Below are 11,735 nucleotides of genomic sequence, written 5' to 3'. Positions count from 1 at the left end.
ATGGCAAAGCTGACCAAGTTTATTTCCTGCTCCTGTTCCTTAAGTCTCCTTCCTCCTACCCTGTGGTGGTCGGCTTGTTGACCTTAGAACTGCAACACTTTTCTTTTCACTAAGACAGCCAAATGCCTAGGCAGATAAAAAGGGGTCCCTGGAGAGAATCTCCTACCTGCCCCACAAGTGTTTACATCAAATGCTTGTGTGCAGATGAAGAAATCTGCCCAGGGCTTGTCTGGGCATGCCCACAGTGGACTGGAGTCCAACATATACACTGGGAGAAGTGGGTGGAGCCACAGGGAATTCACATCTTAAGCAGAGGAGGACTCTGCTCTCTTCAGCTTGTGTGATGACCTGGGAAACAATCTGTGAGGTGGAGGGCCTGTTAGCAAGACTCCATATCACTTTGCTGAGAGGTTTTTTTTTTTTCATTTTCACCCAGTAAATTCCTCTCTAATCACCCTTCAATGTGTCTGTGCACCCAATCCTTCCTGATCGTGTGACAAGAACTTGGTTTTTCTACATTTTTGGTGGCCTGTATGGGGACATGAGAAAAGGTTAGTAACATGCAAACCAAAAAATATTTCTTCCTTTCACTTCTAAGCCTTTTTGTCCTCAGACTTCTTCTGAGGGTAGAGAAAATTATGTTTCCCCCATTCACGTTGCTCCTAGGGGTTGGGAATGTCAGCTTTTTCCTTCTTTCTTCAGGATGGACGGCGAACCCACAGCTCCCCAGCTCCTGTCTTAAGTTTCTCTCCCTTAGGAGCCCATTGGCATAAGAATAAGAGGTTCTTTCCCCAGGCATCTTTCCAACCCCTCACGTTAAACTGTTTTTCCTTTTCTCTACCTTGTCAGCAGTTAACACAGCCCTGTACTTTAAGTTTTCTTTCTTTCTCTAGTAGGTCATGAGTTAACTTTTAAGTGAAGTTTTTTTTTTTTTTCTTTTCAAAAAAGTGTTTTACTAGGCCAGTAATGATAAAGTTCACTGTTTATATTCTCTGTAAAGTTTTAATTATGAAAAAGGATTTGTGAGGGTGGTCTTGAGCTGTAGCCAAAGCCAATGCTTTGTGTGTCTTTCTATATGGTACATAGCAAACTTTGTGGCAGGCCTCCATCTTGTTTTACCTCCTTGGGAGCATGACCTGTAACCACATAGCAATGCTTCGTTTAGCCTCTGCCATTTTACAGTGGTAGCCCCGATTCAATCCTGGCTTAGGGAATGAGTCCTTTCTAGTTTGATATATTTGCATCCTTTGCTATTTGTTGATTATCTTTCCCTCCACTAATCCTTGGATTGTCCTTTCTCTGAGCCTTTAGTGAGGTTTGAAAGTCAGAAATATTGGCCACTTGGCATGGCTAAAGTTGGATAATAAGGGAGTTAAAATGATTTTCTTAAAGAGCGCTCAGCTTTTAAGTTCTAGGGTACATGTGCACAACGTGCAGGTTTGTTACATATGTATACATGTGCCATGTTGGTGTGCTGCACCCATTAACTCGTCATTTACATTAGGTATATCTCCTAATGCTATCCTTCCCCCCTCACCCCTCCCCACAATAGGCCCCGGTGTGTGATGTTCCCCTTCCTATGTCCAAGTGATCTCATTGTTCAATTCCCACCTATGAGTGAGAACATGTGGTGTTTGGTTTTCTGTTCTTGTGATAGTTTGCTGAAAATGATGGTTTCCAGCTGCATCCATGTCTCTACAAAAGACACAAACTCATCCTTTTTTATGGCTGCATAGTATTCCATGGTGTATAAGTGCCACATTTTCTTAATCCAGTCTGTCACTGATGGACATTTGGGTTGATTACAAGTCTTTGCTACTGTGAATAGTGCCACAGTAAACATACGTGTGCATGTGTCTTTATAGCAGCATGATTTCTAATCCTTTGGGTATATCCCCAGTAATGGGATGGCTGGGTCAAATGGTATTTCTAGTTCTAGATCCTTGAGGCATCACCACACTGTTTTCCACAATGGTTGAACTAGTTTACAATCCCACCAACAGTGTAAAAGTGTTCCTATGTCTCCACATCCTCTCCAGCACCTGTTGTTTCTGACTTTTTAATAATTGCCATTCTAACTGGTGTGAGATGGTATCTCATTGTGGTTTTGATTTGCATTTCTCTGATGGCAAGCGATGATGAGCATTTTTTCTTGTGTCTGTTGGCTGCATAAGTGTCTTCTTTTGAGAAGTGTCTGTTCATATCCTTTGCCCACTTTTTGATGGGGTTGTTTTTTTCTTGTAAATTTGTTTGAGTTCTTTATAGGTTCTGGATATTAGCCCTTTGTCAGATGAGGAGATTGCAAAAAAATATGGAATGCTTCATGAATTTGCATGTCATTCTTGTGCAGGGGCCATGCTAATCTTCTCTGTATCGTTCCAATTTTAGTATATGTGCTGCCAAAGCGAGCACAGTTATAGGTATATTTAAAAGGCCTTTATGTTTTTCTTTTCTTGGACCTTGTTTTGCTGGAAAAAGGTGTTTTCTCAGTTGATTGAATTCTTTTTCTCCATTTTGCCTTGTCACTCTTAATACACACATGAGAATGGGGAGACCTCTGTTTTCCTCATGGAACCCCAGGAATTAAAAACAGATAGATCCCTCTCAAAATCTGTTTTCGCCCCACCTATGTCTGTTTACTAGGCCTTAGAAGCTACAAGTTTTCTGAGCCCTGTCTCTTAAAAGGACTCCACCTGGAGGCCAATAATCCAATTAGGAGATTGGCAAACAAAAAATCTTATGGCAACTGGGTTTTCTTCTACCTGTCTGTGTAGCCATATATGTGTTGTATGTGTGGTGTCTATGAAAAAGAGTTCTAATTAATTGGCCTAAAGGAAGATAAGTGCTTGGATCAGATATTTTTTAAAGGGAAGATAAAGCTCTGGTACCTTTTAGTTCACATGACTGTAATCTTTGAGAAATAAAAACAGCCTTAAAGGTTATTGGTAAAGTGCAGATGTTGTCAGAATATTAATAGGTGAACTAAATTATGCAGGTCAGATTCTAGGTTTGCTAAATGTTTTAAGGTTATAATTGATTTTTTGGTTTTTGAGAACTATTTAACTGGCCCGCTTCACAATTGGTAAGGCCTGGGGACATATGGAACTAACCACACCCTTAATTATGCTGAAAGGAGTCAAACTTGGCTGTACCTAGCACATAATTAAAACGACTTACCGGGTTTTACATTAAAGTTAAAAATTTCTAGGAGCTACCATTATAACATGTAATTGAAACTACTAGAAATAAATTTACATGCAAGGTGTGTAAGAACAGTAAGGTGTGTTCTTAATACAAGATTATAAGAAGGTGTGGAAATGTAAATTCTTGCCTAGGGTTAAAGGATTGTTTTGAGTTAGATAAGATAAAGACAAAAGGTCAAATATGTTGTGAAAGGATTGTAAAAATTTTTTTTTTTTTTTTGAGATGGAGTCTCGCTCTGTCACCCAGGCTGGAGTGCAGTGGCGCAATCTCGGCTCACTGCAAGCTCCGCCTCCCGGGTTCACGCCATTCTCCGGCCTCAGCCTCCCGAGTAGCTGGGACTACAGGCGCCCGCCACTGCGCCCGGCTAATTTTTTTCTATTTTTAGTAGAGACGGGGTTTCACCATGGTCTCGATCTCCTGACCTTGTGATCCGCCCGCCTCGGCCTTCCAAAGTGCTGGGATTACAGGCGTGAGCCACCGCGCCCGGCCAGGATTGTAAAAATTAATATTGCCAAAGAAATTCTGTGTGTTAACTTATTGACTAAATTCAAAAGGATATTATATGGTTTTTCTGTAAATTGATCATTGAAATAAAAGCACAACAAGGTACTGTTAAGGCACTAATCTGCTCTTTAGCAAAATTTGTAAAGGGTTGTAGAAGGTTTTTGCTTTTTCAAATTTCTAAGTCATCATTTTGGCAAAATAACGTGGTAATTTGGATTTCTATTTCATAACATCAAGTGTTGTAAACCTCTAACATATTTAACAGGCTTCCAAAAATCAAACTTTAGTTTCAAAATTGTCTTTCCTGATGCCTGGCTTTTGAATACAACAGAGGGCCCCTGGAGTATCTAAAAAAAGAAGTAAACAGGATTATTTGATATGTTGAGTTACATGGGATTTCTAAAATCATGTTTGGTATTCCTTAGGTTATATTTTGGTGAATAGTACTAATATATGTTCCAAAATTATATGGGATTTCTAAAATTCTAATGTCTAAAGCATATGCTATCAATCACAATTAAGGTGTCTATGTTAAGTTATTGTAAACCACAGAGATGACCAAACTTTTTGTCAATTGTGTTTCTAACTGAAACTATCCTGGATATTTTGTTATTCCCAGACAATTGTTGTCTTGTTTTGATCCTTTTCAAAAGATGATTTATAATCTATAGATCTTTGACAGGTGCTCTCAAATGCAGGTTTCTGATAACTTTGGAGACTGTGACATTGGAATAAAAGAAAAATGTACAGGACTAATAAAGAGGTGAAATGTTCACAAATATCAAACAAAACAAGAGTTAGTTGAATGGACTGAGCTAATAGAAAACTGGGGTAGTCTTTTTGACTTTTGCTTGAAAGATTGCTGATGCTTGTTTTGTTTTTGAGAGTCAAGGAAATTTACTTTGAACAATTTAAGGCCTTTAATAATTGAGTAAGATATACTCCTGTGTACAAAATTTGGAGCACATTTGTCTCTCTCTGCCTGGCTTCTCCAGAATTTGGAAACTAGTTGTGAGTATTCTTAACTCATGGTAATATAATTGTTTGCATCAGTGCAATAAGAATCCATTTTCTTTTGCAACAGGATGCAATTGGAGAAACTGGTTGTTTTACCAAGGCTTTGACTGGAAGGGTATGCTTTCCTTTAAGGAGTCAAGCTCGACTTGCAGAGCTGATAAAAGCCCCTTGGGAAAACTGGCCTCATACTCTTGTCTACACAGTCCTTGTACAGGGTTCCTGACCTGTGGTGTAAAGAATGTCACTTTCTGACAGGCCCAGGAGCTCTGAGTTTATCTTGGGACCTTAAGATGAGAGGATCAGCCAACTCACGGGTATTTGAGGATACAAACCCATTATTGGGCTCGGCTTTAAAAGGTCTTATCTGAGATTCCTTGTGGAACAAAGTTCCATCAAGGCTGATCTAAAAGGCCTATGTAGAAATAATAATTCTTGCTGTACTTTATGCAAATAATTAGGCCAAATATAAACCTCAAGTCTATTTTGCAAACAACTTAGTCCTATCACTATCTGTTTTTTAACAAAAATGAGGACTGGAGAGAGAGAAATTATGTTATAAAACTTATCATACATTTGTCATTAAATTCTAGAATCATTAGTTGTTTTTAAGTTTTTGCCTACATTTTAGACTAACCCTGCTTATTCATGTGAACCAAGCAGCAATCTCCAGCTGCAGCTCAGAAAGAACAAAAGGGATAGGTGATGTAGAAATCTGGTTCAACATTCTAGTTCTGAGCAATTATCCTGCAAATCCTTCCAGGGGATGGGAATAAATAGGATTCCCATCACTTGGAGGTTTCCTTTGGGGGAAAGTAGGACCAAGGGAGCTAACCAAAGCCAAGCCACATGCACCCAAAGCCAAACTATAGCCACCAGTTATCTGAGCATGTTACAAAACATCTTTTTCTCTCCCTTGTTGGAGGAAGACTCAATTCCACAGCTTCACCTTAGCAATAGGCTTATAAGGAGTCCATGCAACCCCCCCACCCCCACCCCCACAAGACACAGTTTTGTCTCAGACTCAATTCCAAGCTTCAGGTCAAAGCATTAGGAAAGAAAACTGGATCTGAGGGATCCAGAGGCAGATGATAATGGGAGTTAAACAGCCCAGTGCAGGTGAGCATGGCTAATTCCTGCCAATTAAGCCAAGCTTCCTGTTTTACAGATAAAGGCCATGCTAGTATCCATGGCATAAATGAGGTTTAGAGAATTCAAAGGCTACTGACAGTAGGGGAGATAGGGCATACGTGGGTAAGAACAGGTACTCCCACCTCCGGGCCCCTTTGTTAACATGGGTGAAAGCCACTTTGACACCCATGGGTGACACCCTGTCCCAGTCGCCAGGACTCAGGGATACAAAGATGAAGGAAAGAAAGAGGAATGCCTTGCTTTCCCTGTCTCATATACCCCAGGTATTTGCTAGTTAGAGAAAGGAACCAGGGATGCCTTGAAAGGACACAAAGATAGATATGTACCCGCCCCCCACCCGCTACACCCTTGTTCTGCTCTCTAATCTTTGCACATACCAGAGATTTCGTAAGTTCTGTGAGTACCTGGTTTTCTGCACGTACCAGAGATTTTGTTTTGCACATACCAGAGATTTTGTAAGTTCTGAGGCAAGGTCACAAGACGTGTTTAAGTAAGATAAACTCTTGCTGCCATAAACCTGCTCTCCCGCCTCAAAGTTTGAACCAAAATATCAGAAATGGCGGGAACCAATCATAGTTAGCCAAATCGCCTTGTTCAAACACTAGCCAATCATATATCTGATTTGTATAATAACTCTATGCCCACTTTTCTTAGACTATATAACACTGCTCGGAGCTCAGTTGGGGATCTCTCCTGCCCGTCTCGTTTCACGAGCGAGGGAGAGTTCCAGGTTCGAACCTGTAATAAAGATCCTGGCTGCTTAGCTTTGACTCTGGACTCTGGTGGTCTTCTTCGGGGAATAAACGGTCTGGGCATAACAAATGGGGCTCGTCCGGGATTTCCCCCAAGCCCACCAGACCCCCAAGTCAATGGATCTTAATCTGTAGGTAAGCCGGCTTTGTCACTGTCTCTGTCTTTGTCTCTGTCTGTCTCCCTGAAATTTCGTGAAATCCGTAATCTGTAATCTGTATTGGTCTGTTTTATAAGTGGCATGGTCTTGGCGGACGCGCTAAAAGACAGCCACTCGGGACTGGTGGGAGACGTCCCCCAGTGCCCATCTGGGGGCCTCCATCCTTGGTTGCCCCGTCTGACTCAGGTCGGAAGTCCGACACGCGCTCGCGAAGGCTCATCGTTTCTCACTGTCTGTCCGTTATTGTTAAGTGTTAAGTGTAAGTCCAAAACGAAACATAAAACCTTTTCTTCCCCTTCCAGGACCGGACCTGTCGGATACTCCCCTCTGCTTCACACTCATTTTCGTCCCTCCTTCTCTTTGTAGGAGCAGTCCAAAGATGGGCAACAACCAGAGCACGCCGCTCTCACTCCTTGTTACCAATTTTAAGGATGTGAAGGCTCGGGGGCGTAACTTAAGCGTAGAACTAAAGAAGGGAAAGCTAGTTACTTTCTGCCGTTCGGAGTGGCCCTCTTTCGGCGTAGGGTGGCCCTCCGAAGGAACTTTCTGTCTCTCTATTATTACTAAGGTAAAAACTAAGATTTTCCTGCCAGGGCAGTCAGGACATCCTGGTCAAGTTCCTTATATTCTAGTGTGGCAAAATCTCGTGGAAGACCCACCGCCCTGGATAACTCCATTCATCCTTGAGCCTTGCAAGGTCCTAGTAATGCGACCTACAAGACAAAGGACTCCCTCTGCTCCCTCGGCCCCTGTGCTGCCAGACAGCCAGGACCCCCTAACGTTAGAACCCACACTTCCCCCACCATATCCGCACCTTATCCCGCAGGACCCAGTCCCCCAGGGTGGTGCTTCCGAAGAAGGAAACCGAGAAGCGGAAGCAGCCGAGAGCGAAAGTAACCCGGGGGGGCCGGCCGGCCAAACGCGAGGCCGCACACTGTGGGACCAAGCTTCCCGACTCCCTGACTCCACCGTAGCCCTGCCTCTCAGAGAAATAGGATCGCTCGATGATACCGGGCTCTCCCGTCTCATGTATTGGCCTTTTTTCACCAGTGATTTATACAATTGGAAGTCCCAAAATGCTCGGTTCTCCGATAATCCCAAAGATCTAACCTCATTGTTAGACAGTGTCATGTTTACTCACCAGCCAACCTGGGATGACTGTCAACAGCTCCTCCGAATCCTGTTCACAACGGAGGAGCGGGAAAGAATCCAAGTTGAGGCCAGAAAGCTGGTTCCAGGAGATGACGGCCAGCCAACTGCAAATCCTGACCTCATTAACGCGGCTTTTCCTTTGACCCGGCCCAGATGGGACTACAACACAGCAGAAGGTAGGGGACGACTGCTCATTTATCGCCAGACTCTAATGGCAGGTCTCCGGGCTGCAGCTCACAAGCCCACCAATTTGGCTAAAGTATATTCTGTGTTACAAGGTAAGACAGAAAGCCCCACTGTGTATTTAGAGAGATTAATGGAAGCTTTCAGACAGTATACCCCGATGGACCCGGAAGCACCAGAAAATCAGGCTGCGGTAGTAATGTCCTTTGTAAACCAGGCAGCATCAGATATTAGAAGAAAACTCCAGAAATTAGAAGGTTTAGAGGGAAAGCAGATTCAGGACCTCCTTCAGATGGCCCAGCGAGTTTATAATAATAGGGATACTCCAGAAGAAAAACAGTTCAAGGCAACCAAAGAAATGACCAAAGTTTTAGTAGCAGCTTTCCCCCAGGCAGGGAATGGCCAAAGCAGAAAGCAGACAAAGCAAGGCTCTAGGCAAGGATTAGAAAAGGATCAGTGTGCTTATTGCAAGGAACATGGTCACTGGATTAAAGACTGCCCAAAGAAACGGAGACCAGCTAACCCTACCTCCGTACTCGTTACCCAGGACTCTGACTAAGGAAGACGGGGTTCGGACCCCCTCCCCGAACCCAGGGTAACTTTGCAAGTGGAGGGGTCCCCAGTTCGCTTCTTGGTCAATACTGGGGCGGAACGCTCAGTCCTAACCAAACCAATTGGAAAAATGTCTAAGAAAACATCCTGGGTGCACGGGGCCACAGGCATCAAAAAATACCCCTGGACAACCCAGAGGACTGTAGACTTAGGAACGGGAAAAGTCTCCCATTCCTTCCTAGTCATCCCAGAGAGCCCCTGCCCTCTACTAGGGAGGGACTTGCTGACAAAAATGGGGGCCCAAATCCACTTTGAGCCAGAAGGGCCCAAGATAACTGATTCCCAAAACAGGCCAATATCTATCCTGACTGTCACCTTAGAAGATGAGTACAGACTCCATCAAGAGCAAAAGCCCCCCGATCAGGAAATTGACTCTTGGCTCCAGCGTTTCCCTGAAGTGTGGGCAGAAACTGGGGGCTTAAGGCTAGCTAAACATCGACCTGCCATATTTGTGGAAGTTAAGCCAGGGACGGACCCGGTTCGGGTTCGGCAATATCCTATGCCCCTGGAGGCAAAAGAAGGAATTACACCCCATATCCGCCGACTCCTAGACCAGGGAGTCCTACGGGCTTGCCACTCATCCTGGAATACTCCACTGTTACCTGTTCGTAAACCCAACAGTACGGACTACAGGCCAGTACAGGATTTAAGAGAAGTTAATAAAAAGGTCATGGACATACATCCCACTGTGCCCAATCCATACACCCTTCTGAGTGCTTTACATCCCGAAAAACAGTGGTATACCGTTCTTGATCTAAAAGATGCTTTCTTCAGCCTTCCTCTGGCTCCCAAAAGTCAAGGACTCTTTGCATTTCAATGGACGGATCCTGAGAGGGGCATCAACGGTCAGCTAACATGGACCAGGCTGCCACAAGGGTTCAAGAACTCGCCAACCCTGTTTGATGAAGCCCTTCATGAAGATCTGGGTGAGTACCGGCGGCAACACCCTGAAATAACTCTTTTGCAATATGTTGATGATCTCTTAATAGCAGCCAGATCCCCGGAAACTTGTGTTCAAGGGACTGAGGACCTCTTGAAGACTCTAGGGGAGCTAGGCTACCGAGCCTCAGCAACAAAGGCTCAGATCTGCAAGTCGGAGGTAACTTATCTGGGGTACCTATTAAAAGGGGGGCAACACTGGCTAACCAAAGCCCGAAAGGAAACAGTCCTATGCATCCCTAGACCCCAGTCGACACGGCAAGTGAGATAATTCCTGGGGTCGGCAGGGTTCTGTAGGTTATGGATACCCGGATTTGCTGAGTTAGCCAAGCCCCTATACCAGGCAACAAAGGAACGGCAGCCCTTCAATTGGACGGAAGAGGCTGAGATGGCCTTTCAACAAATCAAAACTGCCTTGTTATCAGCCCCCGCACTGGGGCTCCCTGATGTCTCCAAGCCCTTCCACTTATACGTAGATGAAAGTAAGGGTGTTGCAAAAGCCATGTTAACACAGTACCTAGGCCCCTGGCAGAGGCCAGTTGCCTATTTGTCAAAAAAATTAGATTCAGTGGCTGCTGGCTGGCCACCCTGCCTGCGGATAATTGCGGCGACTGCCCTAATGGTCCGAGACGCTGATAAACTTATCATGGGGCAAGAGTTGCGCGTTATAACCCCGCATGCCATTGAAGGCGTCCTCCTGCAGCCGCCGGACCGATGAATGAGTAACGCCCGGCTCACCCACTATCAAGGACTGCTGTTAAACCCCCTCAGAATAACTTTTCTGCCCCCAACCTCTTTAAACCCTGCTTCACTGCTGCCAAATCCAGACTTGGACGCCCCGTTCCATGAGTGCACTGAGATACTGGCTCAGGTGCATGGGGTGCGGGAGGACCTGCAAGATCGTCTGCTCCCCGACACAGAACTCACCTGGTTCACTGATGGCAGCAGCTACGGCCACCAAGGCCAGCGGTATGCAGGAGCGGCTGTAACGTCAGAGACTGAGATACTTTTTCAGGATGGACAGAAGCATTCCCAACTGAGAGAGAAACTGCTCAGATTGTAGCAAAGAAAATTTTGGAAGAAATCCTCCCCAGGTATGGCTTTCCCGTCCAAATAGGGTCAGACAATGAACCAGCCTTCGTTGCTAAGGTAAGTCAGGATTTGGCTTCCATTCTTGGGGCAAATTGGAAATTACATTGTGCTTATAGGCCCCAAAGCTCAGGACAGGTAGAAAGGATGAATCGGACTCTGAAGGAGACCTTAACTAAATTGACCATGGAGACTGGCGCTAATTGGGTAGTACTTCTCCCCTACGCTCTGTTCCGGGCCCGAAATACCCCTTACAGACTGGGCCTCACACCATATGAAATCATGTATGGCAGACCCCCACCCCTGGTCCCCAGTCTAAAAGATGACTTACTCAAACCTGAAACTGAAAATGTCTCTGAGCTCCTGTTCTCCTTACAAGCCTTACAGAAAATTCACCAGGAAATTTGGCCCAGACTACGAGAACTGTACGAGGCAGGACCTCTGCCGACGCCTCATCCGTTCCAGCCGGGAGACTGGGTCCTAGTCAAGCGCCACCGGCAAGAAACTCTTCAACCCAGGTGGAAAGGACCACTGCAAGTACTCCTGACTACTCCCACCGCTCTCAAAGTAGAAGGCATCGCTTCGTGGATCCACTACACACACGTCAAACCAGTGGACCCAACATCCGACCTTCTCGAGCCGTCTGGAGCACCGGTTACATGGACTGTAGACAAAGCTAAGAACAATCCCTTAAAGCTAACCCTGCGCCGTCACCCACATAGCCGTAACCATGTCTAGCTTGCCTATGCTTTTATGCCTTATACATCTGACTCTCCTAACTGCTACGCCATCTAATCCCTATGTCTGGAGGTTCTGGCTCTATGAGAACAAAACTCACCCCGGGGAAACCCCCCAAGCGGGTAAACTGCTAGCTAGTGCAGAGTGCCCCCCCTCCGGGTGCAATACTCCAATTTACCTCAATTTCACTAATTTCCAAATTGCCCAACCGGGGATACCCATGATTTGTTTTGAATAT

At 45.0% G+C, this 11,735-nt stretch overlaps 1 long non-coding RNA gene and 1 other non-coding gene across 2 annotated transcripts in view; one reads left to right on the top strand and one right to left on the bottom strand.

Moving 5' to 3' along the window:
- Positions 1-327: 327 nt before the first annotated feature.
- LOC135969329 (uncharacterized) overlaps positions 328-11,735 on the top strand; it is a 70,759-nt gene continuing 59,351 nt past the window's right edge. Inside the window, exon 1 of the long non-coding RNA XR_010584511.1 lies at positions 328-551. This is a non-coding gene — a long non-coding RNA (uncharacterized lncRNA). The remainder of the gene's footprint in view (positions 552-11,735) is intronic.
- LOC123571562 (U6 spliceosomal RNA) lies at positions 2,306-2,412 on the bottom strand. The gene has a single exon (XR_006695698.1). It is a non-coding gene; the product is annotated as a U6 spliceosomal RNA (small nuclear RNA).

The sequence above is a fragment of the Macaca fascicularis genome, chromosome X (genome assembly GCF_037993035.2).
Source record: "Macaca fascicularis isolate 582-1 chromosome X, T2T-MFA8v1.1".
Classification (NCBI taxonomy): domain Eukaryota; kingdom Metazoa; phylum Chordata; class Mammalia; order Primates; family Cercopithecidae; genus Macaca; species Macaca fascicularis.
Note: the sequence above shows the minus strand (reverse complement) of the source record. Positions and strands in the feature narration are given on the sequence as shown.